Raw genomic sequence first — 24,676 nt, forward strand, 5'->3', positions numbered from 1 at the left:
GGCATGTTGGGATCGGTTGCTGAAAACAAACAGATGTTTTAAATATAAAATGTATTTATACATTAGTTAATTAAAAAAGTTCACAAATAAATAACTGAAAGCATCAAACGCTAACACAAATGCATATTCACATAATAATTGTGAAATCCAAAGACAGCAATTAAGAGTCCCCTCCTCCCTCGCCTGCTTCTAACTGTAAAACCAATTCAGAAACGTTTCTGGAAAATTATGGGCAGCTAATGCGTGCCCAAAATTTTCTGGGAACGTTGTCCAGTAGGGAGTGCAATACCGGACCAAAAACTCAATACCGGTATTCGGGATTTTAAAACGTGATACCGAAATACCGGTATTAATACCGGTATTTCAAATTTCTCAAAATATGCCTGAAAATATATTGCTTCGTCGCCACATTTCATAATTTTGTACAAAAATTATATTACTTATGAAAATGTATTGTGAACAAGTTTAAAATGGAGGAACAAATGTCATAATAAAAATCAATATTAGTAAAAAACATAACGCATCTATTGAATTGTCACTAAGGATGGAACTCAGTTTAGTACTCAACTTTCCTACAGTTGAAAATGCTCTTTCTGAATTCACGCAGATTGGTGGTACTGCTAACAATGCGCGAGACACCTCCTCTAATTGTCTAGAAACTTTTCTCTTCTAATAATTCGGTCTATTGCATGTTATTTTAAGATAAACCCCTATCTTTTGGATGAATGGGGTCGTTTCTAAAATCTTAAAAGTATTTTTTTCTGAAAGAGCAAGCTTAAAAACATAGGATCTGACCATTTTTTAAATAATTTGTTTAAGTTTAATATTTTTTAAAATTACTTAAATCAGTGCGCTTTCATTGTTTATGCTTCTGCCGATGACATCACAAATGATGAAATGCCATTCAGTATTGCCATTCACAGAACAAAATATTTAATTCGCATCTTTACCCAAGTGTATTGGCAACGATATGGTGATAGCAAGCGTAGAGTGCAATTTTAATTCGCTCCTTGATTATCATAACGTAGAAACGCGATAAAGATGCGCCAAATAGCGTCATTTGTGACATCAAGACGAAGCCTTGTTTGAAAAATCGGACATTTAAAAAAAATAATTAAAAAATAACTGTTGGGGAAAATGAATGTGTTTTCTGGGTCCATGTTATTTTTCTTTTTTTGCTTATTCTATCAATTTCAGTGACAAAAAGTACTACTTTTGACTGAAGGAAACAACCCTATTGAGATATAAAATTTTCTGCATTGCGTCCAAGATTACTCTCTGAGAGTAACTAGGTTTGAAAAATTTTATTTTATGACTCTTTTTTAGCGAATGATTACATGATCCTTTTACCCCAGAGACTCGGGGGTAAACAGCAAAACCCCACTTATCTCCCCAAGAAGTTGATGTAGATGGATAATTGCACGATACACAATCAGTTTAAAAGCTTTGTTCCACGCCAACAATAGTCAAACTGAGGCCCGTAAGTTGCATATACGTCTCGTCGAATACTCCAAACGAAATCCAAAATCATTTTAAAAGGAAATTTTATCGAAAATTAAATTAGGAGCTAAATTTTTGTCAAAAAATTCTCACAAAAGTTTAAGTTATGTCAAAATTTAATCTTCTAAAAAAAAGAAGGAAGAAAGAAAAAACTTAGTTACTTCCATTTACCACAGAGTGCCGTGTTTGTGGGGGTAAATGGAAACACCTAAATTGTGTATCAAAAATAGCTGGGAGGGTGAAATTCATTAAAGAAGTATTTTCATAAATAAGAGTGACCTTCTACATGGCAAATAGAAGGAGTTAAAAGCAGTTAGTTCTTTTTTCTAGACATGCTGAAGAGGAAAATAAAGTCATTAATCTTTAAAAAATATATTAATATACATTATATATATATAAGGACTCGACCGATGCATCGGCGCCGATGGTTCAACAATTTATCCATCGGCATCGGCGGCCGATGCTAACTTGCAGGAAGCCGATGGAATTGGCCGATGTTTTTGAAAAAAGAAAAGAAAATTTGTTGCTTTACTTTTTAATACAAAGTAAAGGGAGTCATTGTTTTCGTATAAAATTGTTTACTTAAACTTCAGTATGAATTTCTATTTTAGTCACCGCTGAAAGAGTTTTTAATACTGCATTCAGGTACCAAACAAGTTAATTATTGCGTTGTTTCTTGCGGCTGGATGTACGTATGTATCTCTTATAAGTCATAACTCAAAAATGGTAAGCTGTAGAAGGCTAAATTTTCGCATGTGGGTTGTGCGTACGTTCCCAGTTGTGCACTTTCCTTTTTGTTTTTGATCCGGTGTTCTAAAAAGCCTATTTACTCATTTTTTGTGGCTAATAATTACTTATTTCAATGCAAAACTAATATAGCGTCTCAGACTGACAATCATTTGGTGATATATTGCCGAATTGGAGACTATGGAAACAAATATGAGATTGCGAAACTGGTTTTGTTTCATTTTGTTAGATTCCCGTTGAACCGATGGTAATTTTTCGATATTTGTAACATGAATCACAGTAATGCAGTCTTTTCTGTATCGCTTCTGCGGATCTACAAGTTTGAGGCCCGTCGAAATACATTTTGGGGCCCTATTTCTCTATCACACAAGTTGTAAAATATTTATTATAACCATTTTTGTAACTTCTACGGTGCCCCTATGGTTATGGGGCCACTCGTGCAATTGCAAGATTTGCTACATTTTAAATCCGCCACTGCACGTCAAAACAAACTCAGGTGCAAGATTTAAAAGGGTTTTTCTGCTCAATGTTTATGATTATTTTGAACTTATTTTTTACCACTATTTTTTGTATTTCCGAGAACACTTGCGTGCCCCTCCTCCCACTCCCTCAATTTCTGAAATTAAACTTTAGTTATACTTCTGAGTTGTTTAAAACTAACACCATTCATAAAATTAGAGATTTTTTTTTCAAGCTTTATCTATTGTTTAGGAAGAATTTAGAGCATTAATGCAAGAAATTGATTTAAGACGTCTTGAATGGTGACATAATTCGGAAATCAAAGGGACTTTTGAATTTTTTCTTTAGAAGTGCTGAAGTAGATCCAGAAACTCTTCCGAAGCGTTGGTTGTAGCGGTTCTGTACTAAAAAAATGAGGCCGAACTTTAATGTTGTGAGTTACTCCAAAATCAGAGGGTAACCCCCTAACCCACCCTCGTCGTTTCAAGCATTTCTTAAATATTTAGCGATTATTTATTTTGGTCAAGAAATGTCATTCTGCGTATTTCTTATACTTGTTTCACCTATATTTCGTAATGCGCCATCTTTTTTGCATCATTAGCAGCGATCGATTTTTTTTCTGTTGTAAGTAACTATTTTAATGCATTTGAATAAAATCAATGAATAAGTTATTTTCGTTTTCATCATATTTTTAATAATATATTATAGAAAAGTTTCAAGAATATTTTATTATGCAATTTCTTGAATTTCAGAAAATTATTGTTAAATTGAAAAATTCAATTAGAGCTTGTTTAGTTCTTCATAAAAGATTAAACTATCAAATTGTTCAATATTACGTGTGCAAACATCAGATAAAGTAGTATATGTATTCAGTTAATAACTTGGTGTAAATATTGAGTTTGTTTGTTGTAACTGCGTTTTAAGAACCTCGCTCTTTTCGTGGCTATTTCTTTTTTCCGCAAAATTTATGTCACTGTTAGATTTTATGAAAAATGCAAACTTTTCTATTCATGAATTTTAAATAAGTATAAAAATATTCCTATTAGGATTTAATATTGTAATTTATCTGTTACCTTTTTTGCTTAATTTGATGACTAAAAAATGTCTTCGTGCAATCTTTCCACTTGAATTGCGTAATTTGTTGAGTTTCCTAGTTTTATTCTTAATTTGTTTTTTGAATGATTGAACAACATAATTTAATGTTTTTTAACTATGTTTAGTGTACTGAGCCACCTATTTTTCACGGTTTTTAGTGACTTGGAGCTTCATTTTATTCTCTGTAAGGATGCTTTTGTCATATTTTGTGTTTTTTATTGTAAATAATGGCCAGAAAAGACAGAAGAAAGCTTGGGGGCTGCCCAATCGCCCGTATTCATGTGATAAAAAAAAACTGGTTATTAAAACAGTCTCTTTGTTTTTCTTCCTTTTTTTCTTTCTTTTTTTTTCCTTGGCTGTTGTTCCTTGTGTTCCATCATACAGCAGTCAAAAAAGGAGAAGCATAACTACATATTGTACGTAGTACGATCCAAAAGTTCGGGGGACAAGCTGTATAAAGCCTTCTACAGAATAGTTCACATTACCGAAGCACATCCACCTTCAAAAGATCACCTTGAGGGACTATGTACTTCTGCCAGTGTTCATATAACTTTTGGAAACACTCCTGGAAGCCATTTTTCGCTACCTTCTGTGATGCAGCTTTATCTTCTCCTGACGGAAGAAAGCGGCGTCCATGCAAATGTTTTTTTGCTGGGAACAGGTAAAAGTCACACGGAGCTAAGTCCGACGAAACGTTATGTTATTTGTTTGTCATATCAAAGTATTGAGCAATCGAACCGTGCATCCTCAACATGAAAGTCGCCTTCTTCCCCACGATGAAGTTAAAGCAGCAGCGCAAGAGGCCTTACAGGAGGTTGCGATAAATGTCTTCCAGGAGTCCTTCTAAAGACTATACGAACGTTGGCAGAAGTGCATAGTCGTTCAAGGTGACTATTTTGTAGACAGATGTACTTCGGTAATGTGAACTATTCAGGGTAAGGTTTTGTACAACTTGTCCTCGAACTTTTAGATCATATACTTCGTACGTATGAGTTTTCAACTTACTATTTCATAACGTTTTTGAGTGACTCTAGTTTACGCGCATGAAGACATCACAAGAGAATTTGCGATAATTAACTAAGGAGGCGTTCAAAATGAATATTTCGTTCATCTATATGTTCTTAGGTACATATGCATGTACAGATTTGCCGAAAAAACTAGTGAAGTTTAAACTGGGCGGTTGATTGTAAAATAGAAATTTAGGTCGAGATCTGATTTTTTTAAAAAAATTTACTTATTCTTTTTTTTTGTGATTATAATTCCTTATTCGCAGAAAGGAAGTAAAGTGAAATGAATCAGTGATCCTTTAACTCCCTGACAGTCTTATCAATTTATTTCTGTTAATTTTTTTTTTGCCATCGGCCATCTTTGAACAATCGGCCAACAATCGGCATCGGCCCATCGGCCAAAAAATGCCATCGGTCGAGCCCTAATATATATATATATATATATATATATATATATATATATATATATATATATACACTACTGGCCATTAAAAATGCTACACCAAGAAAGAGACATGGTACGAACATGAAATTTAAACGACAGGAAGAACATGATGTGATATGCAAATGATTAGTTTTTCAGCGCATTCAGACAACGCAGGCGCCCACAGCGACACCTACAATGTGTTTAAATAAAGGTATTATACGGCCAATTTATCACGTGCAAATTCAATTTTAACGCTGCTGCGTGGTGGAAAATTATTGTGATGCCTCGTGTAAGAAGTAGAAATGTGTACCAGCACGTTTCTACCTTTGATAGAGGTCGCATTGTAGCCCAACGGGATGGCTGTTTATCCTATCGCAGTATTGCTGCTCGCGTCGGTCGAAATCCAATGACAGTTAGCAGAACATGGATTCGAGGGATTCAGGATGGTAATACAGATCGCTGTGCTGGTGCTCAACGGCCAGTAATCACTAGCAGTCGAAAGGATAGGCATGTTATCCGCATGGCTTTAATGGATCGTACAACCACACCGTGAACTCTGAGTCAAGAAATGGGGTCATTTGTAAGACAACAAGTGTCTGCACGAACAGTTCGGTGACGTTTACAGCAGCATAGACTGTCAGCTCGGAGACCATGGCTGCGGCTACCATTGACGCTGTATCACAGACAGGAGCGCCTTCAATGGTGTGATCAGCGACGAACCTGGGTGTACTAATGGTGAGACGTCGTTTTTCTGATGAATTCAGGTTCTGCTTACAACATCATGATTGTCGCATTCGTGTTTGGCGGCATCGTGGAGAACGCACACTGGCAGCGTGCATTCACCATCGTCATACTGGCCCATTGCCTGGCGTGATGGTATGGGGTGCCATTGGATACACATCTCGGTCACCTCTTGTTTGCATAGACGGCACTATGGACAGTTGGTGTTACATTTCTGATGTGTTACGACCCGTGGAACTACCCTTTATTCGAACCCTGCGAAACTCTGCGTTTCAGCAGGATAATGCACGACCGCATGTGGCTGGTACTGTGCAGACTTTCCTTGATACAGAAAATGTTCAACTGATGCCCTGGCCAGCACGTTCCCCAGATCTCTTACCAATAGAAAGCGTCTGGTCAATGGTTGCTGAATAACTGGCTCGTAAGCAAACCCCAGCCTTTACGGTCGATGAACTGTGGCATCGTGTTGAAGCTGCATGGATGTCTGTCCCCGTACATGTCCTCCAATCTCTTTATGACTCAATGCCCTTTCGTATAAGCGCTGTTATTGCTGCCAGAGGTGGTAGTTCTAGATACTATGTTCTCAGAATCTATTCACCCAAATTTCTTGAAAATTTAATCATTTGTTATTTCCAACATAATATGTGTGTCCAATAAATATTATTTTGTTATCTGCATTTCTTCCTGGTGTAGAAATTTTAATGGCCAGTAGTGTATATATATATATATATATATATATATATATATATATATATATATATATATATATATATATATGTGTGTGTGTGTGTGTGTGTGTGTATCTAATTTGGATTCTGACACTTAGAATCCGAATTATGTTTTTTGCAATCACGAGTTGCGACAGGACCCTATACTCATTGGAGGCTATTGTTTCTAGAAACGGCTCATGTCCTCCCAAGGCTGCCCCTCCTCCTGTGCGGTTACTTGTGTGTATGTGTGTAAGGACTTGTTTGTGTGTAGACGTGTGTGTATGTAGGAGTGTGTGTATGCAGGACACTGCCTAGGAGGAGAGTATTCCGATGTATACTGCTGCTAGTGGAGGCTAGGACCAGAGGAGCAGCTCCGTCCTCCGGTGGACGGCGGACATCAAGGACGCTCAAATGAAAGCATTAAGCAATCGTGATTGCTCAAAAAAAAAAAAAAAAAAAAAAATCTTTCACTGGATCAGTTTCAAACATTTTAAAAACAAGTGGAATTCTCAGATTATGCTACTAGTCTTCACTCAGCAAAATTTTAGTTCAGTTTAGTTTAAAATGTCCGATTTCTCAAACGAGGCGTGGTATTTATGACGTCACAAGTGATGAACTTTGGCGCGTACTCCAATGGCACACTGAATGCTAACGCTTGCTGTCTACCGCGTTTCCAGATCATGATAATTAAGAAGCGAATTTAATATTGCGCTTTACTCTTGCTATCAACCAATCGTTGCTAGTTCATGTGAGTAAAGAAGAGAATTAAATATTGCGTTCTGCGCTAATGGCACGAGTGGATGGCATTTCATCTCTTGTGATGTCATGTGCAGAAGTGTAAAAAAAAGAAATTGAGTCTGTGCAGTGCGCACTAATAAGAATATTTTTTAAAAAATATTAAATTTTGTCAAATTATTTAAAAAATTGTCAAGTCCTATGTTTTTAAACATGCTCTTTCAGAAAAGAATGCTTTTAAAATTTCGGAAACGACCCCATTGTATTTATTTTAACTAATACGTAGTAAGAAATTTCAGGGAGTGCATGACCAAACCATGCAGAAAAATACGATAACGCTTCCCCGCTTTTTTCCATGGATATAAACAATCTTCCAAACAAATAGGATGTGAGAAAAAAAATTCCTTACGTATTTTGAATCGATTCATCGAACTCCTCTTCTTCATTTTCGTACTCCTCTTCTTCATTTTCAAACCACTCTTCTTCACTGCCGAACTCGTTATTAGACTCCTCGTCTGCTTCGCCACCGGACCGCGGGTGAAGGGGCTGTATTCCCGTAGATCCTGTATCACCAGCCAGAGGAAAATTTGGTCTTTGCTGTTCTTGAGTTGGTGCAAAACTTGATGGTCTTGTAGCGCTGGAAAAGAAGGTCAATGAGAAAGTTGAGATTGTTGCATTCATAGGCAAACATTGCACTGCAAAAAAATTCCGAAACGTTACTGAGTATTTCCGTGTAACGTTTCGGGATTTCAATAGTTTTTATCCATTTTCTTGAAAAATCAAGTATATCATTGTCAAAAAGTTTACTGAATTGTTACAAGTTGCACGAATGCTGACTTCTCACTGTTGTGAAAAATATTTTTAGCTCCCAGTTTAAAGATTAACCGAGCGTACTTATAAAGTGTATCGACCTATATTCGATTACCGCCCGTCCATGCTGGTTAAGCTCTCAAAGGGAGCGAATAAGTATGGGCTACGTTGGCTGTGCAAGAATTGCAGGCGAGTAAAATTCTCGTTACTTGCTGCAATTCTGACTTAGCTTTGGCCTTGTTTCCATTACTGCTTATGGAACTCCCTTAATAAATCAGGAAGGTGCCAAGCTATTACATTATAATTACCTAAATTTACTCCACCGTTCCAGAAACACGACTGGCTTCGAACAGAAAAATTTCTGAAATTTTCAGGAAGCTTCCAGGATAATTTCAGGAAGGTTACCGAATTTTAGCGGAAAACATTCCGGGTTTTTGTAAGGTATCTTACTGGTAGGAATTAGGCACATCAGCTGCCCATTATTTTCCAGGAACGTTTCTGAATCGTTTCTACAGTGTGGCATGCAAGAGTATTCCTGCAAAGTTATGTAATACACCCAAACCTGTTTTTATGCAGTGAATAGGGACCGCATAAAAAAATCGCACAGAAAAAAAAATGCTCGAAACTTCAAGAGTAGTTTTAAAAAGTTGTTTTAGCAACACAGTTAAAAAACTCTTTTTTTTTATGCGGTGGATAGAAATCGGATAAAAAACCTCACATAGAAAATAACCCAAAAACTAACAAAATTGTAAGCTTTAAACGAAATTAAAAACCATAATAATTTTTGGCGAGTAGTTGGACAAAACTTCCCGAATAAGGAAAGTTTTGGGAGGTCACAGTGACTTCCCATCGGGGTGCCTATGTCGTCACTTGAAGATACTACCTCGCACTCGTTTTAAAAATAATTTCATCAATTGAATCCGAATCTGATTGAAATTTTAATGTACCGCACAAAAAAAAAAAAAAAAATAAAAAAAATGCATAAAAAAAGACCGCATAAAAACAGGTTTGGGTGTACAGTGAATTCCCGTTACAATAAATACCAATACGACGAAATATTCGTTTCAACGAAAGATATTTTCAACCTTGGTGTATTTCCCATTCTATTGCTTGAATTCATCTACAACGAAATTCCCATTTCAGCGAAAAAAGTTTATGGGCTCTTGAAGTTCGTTGTAACGGGACTCAATGTATTTAAACTGATGCTGTAAAATGGGGTTGTTTCCTTCAGTCAAAAGTAGTACTTTTTTGTCACTGAAATTGATAGAATAAGAAAAAAAAAAAAAAAACATGAACCCAGAAAATACTTTTATTTTCCCAACAGTTATTTTTTAATTAATTTTTTAAAATGTCCAATTTTTCAAACAAGGCGTGGTTTTGATGAAGTCACAAATGATGCTTTTTGGCGCATATTTCTACCGCATTTCCACGTTATGATAATCAAGAAGTGAATTAAAATTGCGCTGTACGCTTGCTATCAACCATATCGTTGCCAATACACTTGAGTAAAGATGCGAATGAAATATTTTACTCTGTGAATGGCATTTCATCATTTGTGATGTCATCGGCAGAAGCGTAACTAATGAAAGAGCATCGATTTAAGTAATTTTTAAAAAATATTAAACTTAAACAAATTATTTAAAAAATGGTCAGCTCCTATGTTTTTAAGCATGTTCTTTCAGAAAAAAAAATACTTTTAAAATTTTGGAAACGACCCCATTTTAGAAGTTTGTAAATTCGCTAGCTGAGCCAGTGCAAAATTTCTAAATAGGCAGAATAGACAGTTGCTTACTGCACCTAATTTGTTTAGTTTGAGGCTTTTTTTTTTTTTTTTACCATTCTTGAGAATAAAATTTCAATGTTTTTCTTTTTCTTTTACTTACCAACATTCCTCCCAAATCATTTACTTTCATACATTTTATGATACTCAACTATTTCTCAAGCAATGGTAACGAATTTATTGAAACTGAAACTGTGTGAAGACCCCAAGTGGGCGGCTTGTGTATTTGAGCAAAAAAGCTGAGCTATAAATGAAGTTGTCAAATTTAATGCTTATCATCGGTCTGAGTCTCAAATCAGGTTAATCATGACAACATACGGCAGTGTTCCCTTTTTATCGAGATTAACCATAAAAATTTACCAGCTAGCGAATTTACAAACTTCTAAAATGGGGTCGTTTCCAAAATTTTAAAAGTATTTTTTTTTCTGAAAGAACATGCTTAAAAACATAGGAGCTGACCATTTTTTAAATAATTTGTTTAAGTTTAATATTTTTTAAAAATTACTTAAATCGATGCTCTTTCATTAGTAAGAACAGCATTTATATACTAGTTGTATTATTACTGAAGATACAAGATGATTTCGGAATTTTGTTTTCATTCCAAAACTCTGGTTTTACACCGAAAAATACTGCAAAGAAAGATCTTTTTTGATGATTTTAAAAATATTTAAGAGGAATACCCCCATGAGAAAACCTATCGACTCTTCGGGGCTTTTGGTCGACGGATAAGCTTTCTAAATGTTTTTCCCTGGCTGTAAATGTAAAACTATTTCTCAAAGACTGCTTTAGCGTTAGTAAACTGATTACATTCATGATTTCCGAGAATTAATTAAAAATAAGAAGGAAAGAAATAAGTTTTAGGACAGTCAAATGAATAATCAGGGCCTGATTACTAAATGGGCAAACAAGGCCGTGGCTTAGAGCTCTTGATATTGAGAGACCCACATATGGCTGAAATTACTTTAGTGTTTATTCTATGGCTAAGGTTGTTTCAGCCAATGGCTAAAGTTATCCAGTTTGAATTCAGGGGCCATTAAAAAAGTATTTGGCCTATGGCCCCTCGATATCTTAATCGGCTTTGTGAATAATAATTTTTACCAAAAACAATGCAATAATTTCCAAAGATGTGATCAAATCATGAAGAAAAACACACCAAATTTATGCATGTGCTTGAATGGTAAAAACTTTTACAAGAAAATTGGAGTAGAAAAGTCTTACGTATTTTCTACCAAATGATGCCTAGCGTCCTGGGCAACAATCTGATGTACGTCGTTAGCTACAGCAGGATTGACAGGAATTAAATGATAAAATAACCCTCCTACATTATTCTGGATCTGTGAACTTTGGGCCGACCGAGTTCCAAACGTTTCGGCCCATGGAGCCAGCATCGGTTCTGGTTGTACTGGAGTTGGCAGTTCTGGTGATTGCAGCATGAAGTCCAAATTTTGATAGAGTTGAGATAGTTCTTGCGGCATGAAGTTCATATTTTGCAGAACTTGAGTTGGTGGGAAATTGTCTTGTCTCGTAAGGCTGATGAAAGAAATAAAAAAATGAGAAAGATGAATTAACTGATTGTTGTCAGGTCCTGATATAAGCAGAGGATAACTGAGCTCAAGGTTCAAAAACTTCAAGCCCCCCCCCCCCCATTTCTTTTCGAAGTTGCATTATAGCAAAATGAGCATTTATTCTTTACTTTCCTGCTTATTTATTTTTAGTGTTTATTTCAAAAAAGAAACAAATCATGGGCGATTTCACAGAAACTCAGACATTTTGTCACGCACTCAATTTAAACCCCTGTACGTGACAACTCTAAATTTTGCTTGAAAAGTAATGTTTAAAAAATGCAATTCAGTGCAATATCGTTACAACGAATTTTAATTGACCTCAATTTTTGGTCGTTGTAATGAATTTCATTGAAATAGAATTAGAGCACTGGAAGTTAAATCGCATTAGAAATTAAACCGGGACTGAAACTTTACTTCGTTGAAACGGATTCAGTGGACGCCGCTAATATGAATCACGTTTGTTCTAAACGGCAGGCAACCCGTCGGTCTAGAAATCGTTTTCAGTCGATCCTTAAAACATTCTGGTAAAGCTTTTTTTTTCTTTTTTCTTCTGAGTACCATTAAAACATTATTTTCTGCAAAAGAATTTGACTGAACTTCTGAAACAAAAATTATTGAAAACATTTCCTGAACATTTTGTTATCGCTGGAAGCTAGAAGTGCCCCAACTTCAATGATGTATATACTTCTACGGGAAATATTTACTTCTTCCTTTTGCCATTGAGAAATGTTCATCAAAGAAAAATGTACAGATCAAACTTGTTTCGAATGTTATAAATTTTGAAAGTAAGAAAACACTTTCGAACAAAATTTTACCGATGCCACAGAGAGGGAAATCCCCCCCCCCCCGAAGTCGATCTTAGCGCTCGTCAAACTTGAAAAGTATATCGGCACAGAGTTTAAGTTGCCGACCGCTGTTCTAAACAGTTATGGTTCCATAAAGCGGGTGATTCAATAAAGTGGCTAATTAAATAAAGCAGAATTTCATTCTATTTTTGACAATTTGATTCATTAAAGCGGCTGATTCAATTAACCACTAATTCAAATAACCAGCGCCCACTGTATTTCGTTGTGTATAGGTATTCCTTGTAATTCACTGTATTACAAAAATGTTTCGTACCAGAAATCGTACATACATGAGTGATTTCTTAGGCAAAAAAAAAATTACACACTTTGAAATGAAATATAAACCAGTTATGTGCGGGATATAATGACAACTTTTTCATGGAATGGCCCATGAAAGCTTTCCAGGTAAGAAGTGAGAGAAAAATCTTACTTACGCATTTTGCACCAAATTGTGATTCATATCCTGAGCAAAAGACGGATGTGCTTCACTAGTTGTTGCTGGGTTGTCAGGAATTAAATTATTGAACTGCCCTATAGAATATGCATTTAGAGCCTGTCTTGGTCCTGGTTGCACTTGAAATGGTTGAACACGTGGAATCGGTATGAGGTTCGTAATGTGCTGGACTTGAAATGGTGGAACATTTTCCGGTCTTGCAGAGCTGGTGAAGAAGAGAAAACTGAATTAACTGACAGGACCTGGTCACTGAATAGGCTAACAACACTGTAAAAAAATTACGATACGTTGCTGAATATTTTTGTGTGACGTCCCGGGATTTTAATGGTTTTATACACTTCCTGGAAAAATCAAGTTGTCAAAAAGTTTTCTGAATTGCTACAAGTCGCACGAATGCAGACTTCTCACTGTCGTGAAAAATATTTTTAGTTCCCAGTTTGAAGATTAACTGAGCATATTTACAAGGTGTGTCGGCTTCAGTTCGTTTGTCGTCTTGACTGTTTAAGCTCCTAAAGGAAGTGAATAAGTCCATGGACTACGTAGCTTTGGAAGAATTGCAAGAAAGTAAAATTCTCGATAATTACTTGCAATTCTATCTTAGCTTTGGCCATGTTTGCAATACTGCTTGTGAAACTTTCTTGATAGATCAGGAAGGTACCTAGCTGTTATATAAAACCTACATAAGTTTAGTTCGAAGTTTCAGAGACACGTCTGGCTTTAAATGGGAAATTTTTCAGGAGGCTTCCAGGATAATTTCAGGAAGGTTACTGAAAGCTAGCGGAAAACGTTCCAGGTTTTTGCAGTATATGTTACTGGCAGAAATTGGGCACATCAGCTGCCCATTATGTTTCAGGAACTTTTAAAACTTCTGAATCGTTTTTACTGTGTATTCTTTGGCTTAGGGCACTTGTTGTTTAAAGGCACCTAAATCGCTAAAATTGTTTTAAGTATACTTATCTATTACAGAAAAAGAAAGATAATTTTGATGTTCTCCTTACTTCAAGTTTTACTCAAGCTGTCGGCTGCTCTACCTCTCAACACATATTTTGGTGACTGGTTGAGCACTACCACAACTTCTGGTTCTCCATAAATGTTTGTATTTATTAGGTATACAGAGGGTCCCATTAATAGGGCTATGTGAACTGATTATTCTCTTTATAGACAAATGCAGGAAATGTCTCTCTGGTCGCTACCACAGATACAAAATATTTCCTGAACAAAACGAGAAGATATGATATTTACGCAAAATTATAAATTTTAGTATTTCAAAAGAACGCGGAAAACCTGGTATGCAACCCCACAACAAACCTTCAATTTCCCTTCTCTGTGTAGAGGAAAAAGGAAGTAGAAAGTGGAAAGAGAAGTGTGGGGGCTCCTGAAGTTGTTTCTGTTTTTTTAATTAATTGGGCTATGGTATTGGATTTTAACATTACTGATTAAATAACCTAATCAGTAAGACCTGTCTACAACGATACTGTTTTGACCTAAAAAAATATTGTTATAGACAGGTTATTGTCATAGACAGTTTGATTATTTATGCTGACATTTTGCTGGGACCAAAGAAAATATCGTTATAGACAGGTTTATTGTTATAGACAGTATTGGTATATACAGTTCACTGTATGACCTCATTAATCGGGGCAAGTGGCCACCGTAGTTTCCCTTCAAATTCAAAGTCCATTTAGTTAGACGTTTTAGTTTTATTTTCGTGAAATACATCAACCCACCCTGTAAAAAAAATCATTTCCCAACTGATAATTAATTTTTAATTCTAAAAAGGGAGGCAAGGCTCCTTTACTTTTGGAAGTGAGGGGGCATTTTTGTCCTCCTTGCACCCCATCCCACCACCACTGGGGTTCGTTGGGGGAGGGGGCGCACAAATTTTTCAGGCAAATAGACATAAGGCTCCTATATACGGGGAGCTGACTTATCCGACATTTTGGTTCCAAAATTGTAGGGCGAAAAAAATAGTATTTGTACAAAAGCCTCATTGTAGAAAATTGGTGTCTAAGCTTTAGATGTGTTGCCTGATTGATGTTTGATTATTTTATTCTGTAGATGAAGACTATTTAATTAATACAAATTAAAAACAAATAAGGTGTGAAAATGAGGTTTATTACAGTAAACATTTCCCGATACATTTTTGTTGAATTTGTGAACTAAGTTATCTCTCTAGATTCACCTGATCTGACATTTTACTCAACTTATCATCAATTGTTTTACGACATAGCAACCAACGAATATTATAACGTATTTATAAATACTAGAAACGAGATGGGGATCCAATTTTGTCTTGGTAACCCAAATGTCGGATAAGTCAGCCTGTCCTTTTCAAGGGGCTCTAAATAGACAAGAGGGAAATCTTACGTATTTTGCGCCAAATGCTGTCGAATGTCTTGAGCAACAAACTGAGGTATTATAGCTGGATTGCGAGCTGCAACATCTTCTCCTATATTATTGAACGGGAAACTTCGGGGTGGCTGAATTCCCATGGAGCTTGTAGTACTATGTAAATTTGGCGTTGGTTGCACTTGAGTTTGTACATAACGAACACCCGGCTGAACACACGTAGTCGGCACGGAGGTCATATTTTGCGGAAAACATTGTGGAGCTTGGACATTTTCTGCATTAGAAAAAAAGAAGGAAAAGTCAAATGTAGACAAAAAACGACAAAAAAAAGCCAATATTGAATCAATCAGTAACAATGCAAAACTGACAATTTTTATTATTGTCATTAAACCAAAAGAAACACACAATTTAAATTAATGTCGCTCTCAAAAATGTTTTCATCAATTTCCTGTAAAAATCAGGTATTTTTGTCAAAACGTTTCTTCAATTGCTAAAAGGTGCACGAATGCAACTCTGCATAGTGTAGTGAAAAATAATTTTAGCTACACGCTCAAAGATTAACCAAGCGTATTTATTTAGTGTTCAGTTCAATTACGATCCATTCAGAGTGACCAAGCTGTACGAATGAGAGTGAATAAGTCTCTGGATTTCGTAGCTTTGAAAGAATTTGCATCCTTGGAACTTTATTACAGTTCTATGTCAGCGTTGCCCATAATACTCTTAAAACATCCTTCGAATATCAGGAAGGTGTCCTGCTATTATTTCAAACCTACAGTGGTGGTAAAAAAAATTGCATCACCCGCGCCGCAAAGGAGAGGAATATCATCCCGACTGCATTCAACACACAGTCAAGCATCCCCGTATCCCAGATAATTTGGGGATGTATTTCTGATCAAGGAGTTGGTGGGCTTCACTTGGTATAAGGAACAGTAAACGCTCAGGTGTATATTGGCATTCCGGAGGAGAAATTGCTTCCTACTATCCGAGATCACTTTACTTCAGTTCCAAGCGTCATTTTCCGGGATGATTCTGCTCCGTGCCATAGGGCAAAACCGGTAAGTAACAATTTAAAAACATTTATGCTGCCATTAGACTTAAATTGACATGGGGTTAGGTAATTTTTTTTTCTCTAAACTCACACGCAGGTTCAGAAATGGAAAAATGAGCATAGGGTCAGCAGTTTGCCTTGGCGCGGAAACAGCCCCCATCTACGTAAACAATTATCGGATTCCTGCTGTTAAATGTTTATTTCATAAGTTTTGCTAAATTTCACATACATTCATCATTAATTGGTCGATCAAAACTTCTCACATAATCCCATTGTTGTGAAAATGCGAGGGTGATGCAATTTTTTTTTTACCAGCACTGTACTTTAGTTTTCTCTTAAGGTTCCAGAGACATGACTGGCTTTAACCGGGCAGATTTCTGAATTCTTCATTATGATTCCAGGATAATTTCAGGAGGGGTTACTGAACTTCAGAGGAAAACGTTCCTGTTTTTCGCAAGATGTGTTACTGGCACAAATTATCACATTAGCTGCCCATTATTTTCCAGGAACGTTTCTGTTTACAGTACTGCTGTAAAGGAAGTTAAATAGCAACTAAATAACTAAATCACATATTTTAAAGCTACTGAATTTTAATTATATTTTTTATTCTTTCCACAAAGTATTGTTTATTATTATAAGTGTAAATCGCTCACCTAGGATTATTTCCTGGGAGGAGTTAGAAGTTTTGTGAGGCACTCCGACATGTGAAGTGAAACTGAAATCTTACAAATGGGAAGGGAACTGATCCATCCCCCAGAGAACTTTTCTAAATTTAATTTTATATATTACGAAATGTTTCCAAAATTGAAGTTGATTTTAGGTTAACTTTGCTACGTTAGGGGATCAGGAGTTCCTCTTAGAAATTTTTCGAAATTGAAACTTGAACAACGCAGTTTTGGGCTACATTTGTTAATGAAGAAGGAATGGGGAGGGTCAGAAACTTTTCTCCAGAAATTTAAGGGAACTTAAGTAAAACTGCAATGTATTAAAAATTTTCACTCTTCTTTATTCGAATGTAAAGACGGCAAAACATGGAATTTATAAAATTGATAAATCATACAATAGGAAATAAGGTGTAAAATGTAACGTTGAAGCAATAGTAATGTGTAAATACGTGGCGAAAAATGGTATATGGTCCATTTTGACTCATGAGAACATCGTGAATGGTAGATTTCATGCTGGAAACTGATAAAAATTACCGAATTCCCCAATGCAGAGTCGCAATTAGAGATGGGGGGGGGGGACTCCACCAGAGTCATTCGCTTTAAGCCATATTGCCGATGATAGCATGCTTATATGAAAATTTTTAGGAGCTTCCCTAGCCCTCTCTCACTCCCCCCCCCCCTGGAGAAATTTCCGGTTTGTTTCAACCATAAAAAAACCGGCCCAGAAGGAAATTCTTGCTACGCTAGTACGCTTTTTAGTGTTATAAATTTCTCCCAACAACCTAGTCATATACTATCTGTACTTCATTGGTATATATACAGGTATGTACAGAAAGTCACTCGTGGAAATAACTGAATACCGGCCATTCTTAAGTTAAGAAAAAACTTAAACAAAATGAAAAGAAAATATTTACAGCCCCAGTTTGTCGTGAACCTATGCAAAAAGGATTGTCATAGAGATTTATTTTTCCGATACCGATAATTTCAACATGATTGAATGGAATCTTAATATCGCCAATAGCACCAAATTGGAACCAGATTCGAAAAATCATTTTTTTCCGCCAAATTTGTCGCCAGCTTGGTGATAATCACCAAGTTGGCGATAAAAATTGGCAACAAAAAGCGTAGCGATGTATCGCCAAACTATAACATCACATAAATCTGCATTGAATTACCTCTGATTTTTCCCAGAAAAACGTCCAAAAGATCTGTTTTGGAACATTTGAAACGCAACCAAAAGGGGAAGTGCACAAAAAGGAGATTAAACTAACTTTTATGCCAGTCGTTACTTAATTAAGAGGTTAAGGTTAGGTAACTTAATTTAATTATTTTCCAATTTATTTCCGAAAAATATCTTTTTGAAGCTGCTTGCTTACCTCCTATATAATGCACTGTACCATGACGATGACAGTAAGATGAAAATTGCTGCGGGCGTGCTTGAAATTGGAGTCTTTGCTGGAGACCTGGCTGATATGGTGATGCCGCAAACGGAATATATTGTTGGTGAGGGTGCTGTTGTGGTGGAGGAAAAGGAATTCCTGGGTTCTGCCTTGAATTCTGTTGTGTAGAAACTTGACATGGAACTTGTTGCTGACCTTGCTGCTGTTGTATAGGTGATTGAAACGCAATTTGTTGTGGCTGATTTGACCTGGGTTGAACTTCAAATTGATGGACGATACCCTGAGAAATAAATAAAAGCAGGATATTTTAAAACTACATAGTTGGTTATTGCGATTGGTGTATATGGGGCTCTTTGGGACACAAGATATGACTTACTAATCTCTTATTTAAAATCGTTTAACGAAAAAGAAAAAATTACTTTGAAACAATCTTTTAGTTAATCTACATATCTTGCAATTGATTTTTTTTTTTTTTTTTTTGCTGAAAGTTTAAGTTATTGGTGAAAATTACCACAGCAAATAGTTGTACTTTATCTCGAACGCTTTGTGAAACATGTCAAAACATCCATCTTTTGGTTCTTTTTTTGAACAAACAAGTCCATGTATTTTTTAATTCACATTTTTGAAGTTGTATTACTGTTGAACTTTTCAGTTTATTTTTAACTGCCCGAAGATGCCCCATCAGGAGAGGCATTTCGGGACAAAGCCACAGTTCACAAAAAGTTTTCGCTTAATTTTTCTCTGATAGATATAAGATTAAAACCCATTTAATGATGTAGACAAAGATTAAAATGATACTAAATAAGGCAATCATGAATGATTATAAAAAATATAAAAAATAATAATAAATAAATAAATAAATGAAAAGGAAAGGAGAAAAAAAAAAGAGTCAAGGTAAGCGATCCCGTTCTCCATGCAAGACCTTGGTGCTTGCGCGTGAGAAAGGGGAGAGGGGGTAAAAACTAAAAAGAAAAAAAAAGAGAAAACATATTCTAAAGAACATGGTAGATAATTATGCAAGTAATGTTTTGAAATTTGATACCCTGATTGGAAGATTATGAGGTTTACCAAAAAAAAAAAAAAAACTTAGTTATTACAAAATCTTTTTATGATTAACATTTCAGTAATAATTGAGATCAACTGATGTCCAGTGCAGTATCTACTTCGTTAATAGCTAGATACGTTTTGATTTTAAATGTTTAGTACAATTTGCCAAGTACACTCGGGGCAAAGTGAAATAGTTCATTTCGTTTACTTATTCACTCATTAAATCACTTGCGCACACAGTCACTTATTTACTCACCGATTAAAGATGATTGTGCCACCTGATTTTGCGGATAATGGGAATTTACTGTATTTCCAACTAGCCGGCTTGTTTGACAATGTAAACGGGTCCTGTTTGTAAAGCAAATTCAGTCAAATTTCTAATACTTACCCAACCTTGCCCACAATCAATTGTAGTTGTAACAGATAAAGGCAGAGGCAGTGAACAGTTAGTGGGTGGCTGTGAGCGTCCCAAATCCTGTGGCTGGTTGCTCTCACGATCAACATTCAAGGAGCTTGGTAACCGCGAATCAGGAGGAGGTGCAGAGAACACTCCTGAATTTCTTTGCGTAGTATTGTTCGGGACTCCTAGTCCAGGAGGAGGCATTCTCTGTTGAAGTGTACTGTTTGCTGCTCCAGCTTGAAAAGCTTGAGACATAGGTCGCATGCCGGAGATGTTGTTGAACACGGTTCTTGCAGAGGTGCTGCTGTTGATCAATTCTGGTCTCAAGTCCAATGGTCTTACGCCGGAATATCTTAAACCAGAGTTGCTTGTTTGAATAGGTATTGTGGTGGAGCTGCTGTCTTGTACAGGTGTTGCATCTGAACTCATGTCATCCGTAGATCTTGTGACAGAGCTGCTGCCTTGCCCAGACTTTACTTCAGAACTGCTGTCTTGAGTAGATTTAACTTCAGAACTTCTGTAAGGAATAGGTCTATCTTCTGAACTGCTGTCTTGCACGGTGCCAGAGCTTCTGTCTGTATTAGTTCTATTACCGGTGACGATAAGGAGCAGATCCGGTCTCAATTTCCACAATTTTACCACAGGAATTCTTTCTTCAGAGCTGTTGTCTTCCATAGTTCTTGTGACATAACCATTGTCTAGCATAAGCTGCTCGGAGCTGCTACCTTGCATCAGTCTCGTTCCAGGCCTACTGTGAAAGATAGGTATTACACTATAGCTACTGTCTAAGGCAGATGTTGCGTGAGAGCTGCTGTGGGGTCGTACGTCAGAGCTGCTGTGGGGTCGTACGTCAGGGCTGCTGTCTTCCGTGGGTCTTACGTCCGGGACTCCATTTAGCATATCTCTTGCAGCGTCCAGCGTATGTGGTGGGCTGAATTCTTGAAATACCGCAGCGAGTCTACAGTATTCATCCTGTAAGAAAACACGAAAAGTTCTTGTAATCTTACAATATTTTCATTTTTCTTGATTCAGTTTACAACAATTTTGATATTCGATTTCGGCCAAAGACAACATAACATCTTCAACATAAAACCAAATTCCGAGAGCTGCCACCGAACTCTGTCCGTCCTCCTAACGCCATCAAAACTAGCCTAGAATGTGTTTATAGGATTTTTATTTCGAATTTTTCCGTGGTGTAGGTCCCAATACCTTCAACTCTTTTCTAAAATTACTGCAAAGTTAGCCTCAAATTCCGTCTTTAACATTTATTTTTCAAAAGCGAACATCTTACTTATTGCTTAATATATTTTGCTATGTATTTTTAATTCACCACGCAAAAAGGAAAGGAGACAACTGTGTGTATCTCGGTCTCTCTCTGAAATAGTAGCTCCTAAACAAATGTTAAAAATTATTTTTAAGTTCAAAAGCGGACTTGATGGAGAGTATTCTTTGTTAAGTATACATTTATAACTACTTCAATGTCCCATTTTAAGTCCTTTAAGGCATCCCGAGGTTATGTAAAAATATAAATAGTGCAAGGGAAAAAAATCAGATGAGCCTTTTGTGTTGTAATTATAGCGTGTATTAACCATTGTTCATTAGTGTGGAGCTTAAAAGCTATTTTTTTCTTTTTAAATCTGACATTTGCATGTCTCACTCTTTTATCTGGTTCCATTTACTATAAAAAATGGTACATGAGAAATTTGAACTATGAGCTAAAATACTTACAAGTAGTTCAACGGCCTCAAAATTTAGAAAATATAGCGAAAATTATGATTCCTTAAAACGTTGAAAATCATTGCATTAATTTCCAGGTTTTAAACATGAAAAACTTGTTTAGAACATTGACTTTAACTTGACTAACTGACTAACGAAATTGACTAAGTACACATTAACTTTAACTTCATCATCATTGAAAAAATCAAGACTTCTGTCTCTGCTAGCAGGGTACTTTGACTTTCAATAGCTTGTATCAGGAACTACTGTTGCTTTTCAGATTTCAACACTGGTTAACTCGCTGTCTTCCATAAGAGCAATTTCACATTTGGTACGATCATTAACAACTTACAGGCCTTAAATTATATCTTATCTGTTTGAAGGCATCTTCCTTATTTTGTCATGGCCAGATTAGATTCAACAGGAAATTCTAACAGCTGAAATAATATCATTGTCTTATCTGTAATAAAAGCTTTCATTTTTAATTGAATTCAACTCAACACTGATTTTCTTAGCGTAATTTCTACTTTTTATAGCAGGATTTTCAATGTTCATAAAATTTTCGAACTGTATACATATATATATTTTTTAATTTAGTTTTTTGAAATTATGGATAGTTTGGATTACAACTGAAGCCTTGTTTTTAACACTCAAGGCTACTCTTACTTCTTATTTGTTCCATATAACTTAGATATTATTAAAATTTTGTAGTAAAGCTCACTTAATTACTTTGAGGTATAACAAATTCATTAAATTGTAATTGTGATGGAAAATTTATCGCTACGATAAAAATCGCACTGTAAAAACAATTCAGAAACGTTTCTGGAAAAAAATATGGGCAGCTGATGTGCCCAATTTCTGCCAGTAACATATCTTGCTAAACCAGGAACGTTTTCCGCTAAAAATCAGTAACCTTTCTGAAAATTTCCTTGAAACTTTCTGAAGAACTGGGAAATCTTCGCTGTTAAACCTGGTCATGGGTCGGAAATCTTCTAGAATAATTATTAAGTAGATTTAATGTAAATGATTAGAACCTTCTTGATTCACCAAGAAAGCTCCAGAAGCCTTAGAGCAATCATGGCAAAGCTATGCAAGAATTGCAAGTAGGAACCGAGCAACTCCCTTGCTATGCAAGAATTGCAAGTCAATCGATTATTTCAGAAAGGGCATAAGTCCAACTAATGCATCAATAAAAAGTAATTATTTCATTCAGAAATGAACTAAATTCTACGAAAATTTTTACGACAAATCTAGCCACAAGTAGTACCATTACCTCACCTCAAATTATGCTTCATTTCGTCACTGAAATTAATTATTTTTTTGTTTTTAAATTTGGATTTATGGCCTTTTCTGCAATAAATATCCTAAAAGACTAGTTTAGAATGATGAAAATGTAAATCAAGTGAAACAGATTTGTTTCAAACTGATTTATGAAAGTAAAAAATAATATAACAAAGTGACAAAAATAATCAGTGAAGTCCGTATTCATAAATTCATTATCTTAAGGAAATGCATCGTGTATTTTCCTCTTTCTCTCGTCTTGTTTTAGTGAAATAAAGTCTGGTGTAAAAATATATATATATATATATATATATTTTTTTTTTTCTATGCTTCTCTTGTCTAGTTTTTCGTACCAAGTCCAATGTACATTTGTATGACTGTGTTCAAAAGTGCACTGAATTAATCATCTCAATATTTGTTATTTCTTTAAAAAATGTGAAAATTTCCCCTCCATACTCAATTTTGGCAAATGTAGTTCAGCCGACAAGCGTTACTTTGCAGTATGCTCTTGAAAACCGTCTATAAAACAGCTATCCTGAAACCGTTCCTTTGATAAGATAAATAATACCTTTGTGCTGAAAAGTAAAGTATAATAAATAACAACGTCAAAAAGTACTAATTGCAAATTAGTGCAGACAAGTGTTTCGGCGTTACAAGGAAGGTCTTTTTCAATGCAAAAGAAATGAGCTTATGGATGAAAAGACATCCGACAACAGCGATTTTGTCGGATATCAAGACCAGGGCAGTTCAATACTCTTCTATAACATTTAGAGTAGCTTTCTTTATTTGGTGAATACTGTAAAAGCACTTATTTTTCACGATTTTCCAGCGCGCGTCGTAATTACGAAAATTTAAGCCTAATGAAATATTTCTGTTTTTCAACTTTCGTCTGTTCATGTAAAATACGAAATTTTCAACTAGCAAAATTGCCGATATCTTCAGTTTTACGATAAATAAGTGCTTTTACAGTATTGGAACAATACTCCTTTTGGAATCTGAAATCCACGGACATTCTTGGCAGCCAGAAAAAACAAAGGATTTACTAAATTGGTAGTTATAGAGCTTTTTCACATACTTTTCTTTTTAAGTCAATCTCGGCTCTATTCAATAGAAATATTGACGAAATATGAAAGTTACGATGGCGAACAAACAAATGGTGTCAAACAGATAGAACATATTGCATCAAAATGATATGCCTGAGGTCAGCTCGTATTTTTATGAGACTTGTTTCTCATTGCATCTGCTGATGCACTTGCGTAAAATTTGCGATAGTCTAATTCGTTTGACCCTCGATTCTTTTTTATTTATTTTTACATACACTCCTGTTTGTGAAAATTGCAACACCATGAAGGAAGCATCATTGTTGAATGAAATTTAATACACAGTTGAGTGGTAATGGTACAAATAAATGATTACATTTTCAAACCAAACAAACAATAAAAAGAAATAGAAATTAGTATTTTGTGTGGCCACCACGCACCGTAATAAGAGCTGCTACACGACTCGACATGGAGTGAAACAAAGTTTGAATATCTACCTCCGGAAGAGTATTCCTTGAACCGAACCACTGCTTCGGTCACTCGTCTGGTCTGCTAAATAAATCTATATTAGCTACCAGTTTATTTCGCACTCTTGGCTTCCTTAAGAGGTTTTCCATCTCCAGGTCAGTTTTTTCTATGCCGGGCTGATGAGTGCTAATAAGCACGAAACTGCAGTCCTCGGCTGGAAATGACTGAGCTGGCGGTGTATTTCAAGTATTCCATATTGTTTGTATGCGCAACCAAAATTCGTCTGTCGAAGCAACAGGACGAGGATCACGAGCGAGACGCCGCCTAACGAAATCCCACACATGTACAATCGGTGACATATCCGGGGAATATGCAGGTCAAGGAAGA

Source organism: Uloborus diversus, chromosome 8, assembly GCF_026930045.1.
Source record: "Uloborus diversus isolate 005 chromosome 8, Udiv.v.3.1, whole genome shotgun sequence".
NCBI classification, from domain to species: domain Eukaryota; kingdom Metazoa; phylum Arthropoda; class Arachnida; order Araneae; family Uloboridae; genus Uloborus; species Uloborus diversus.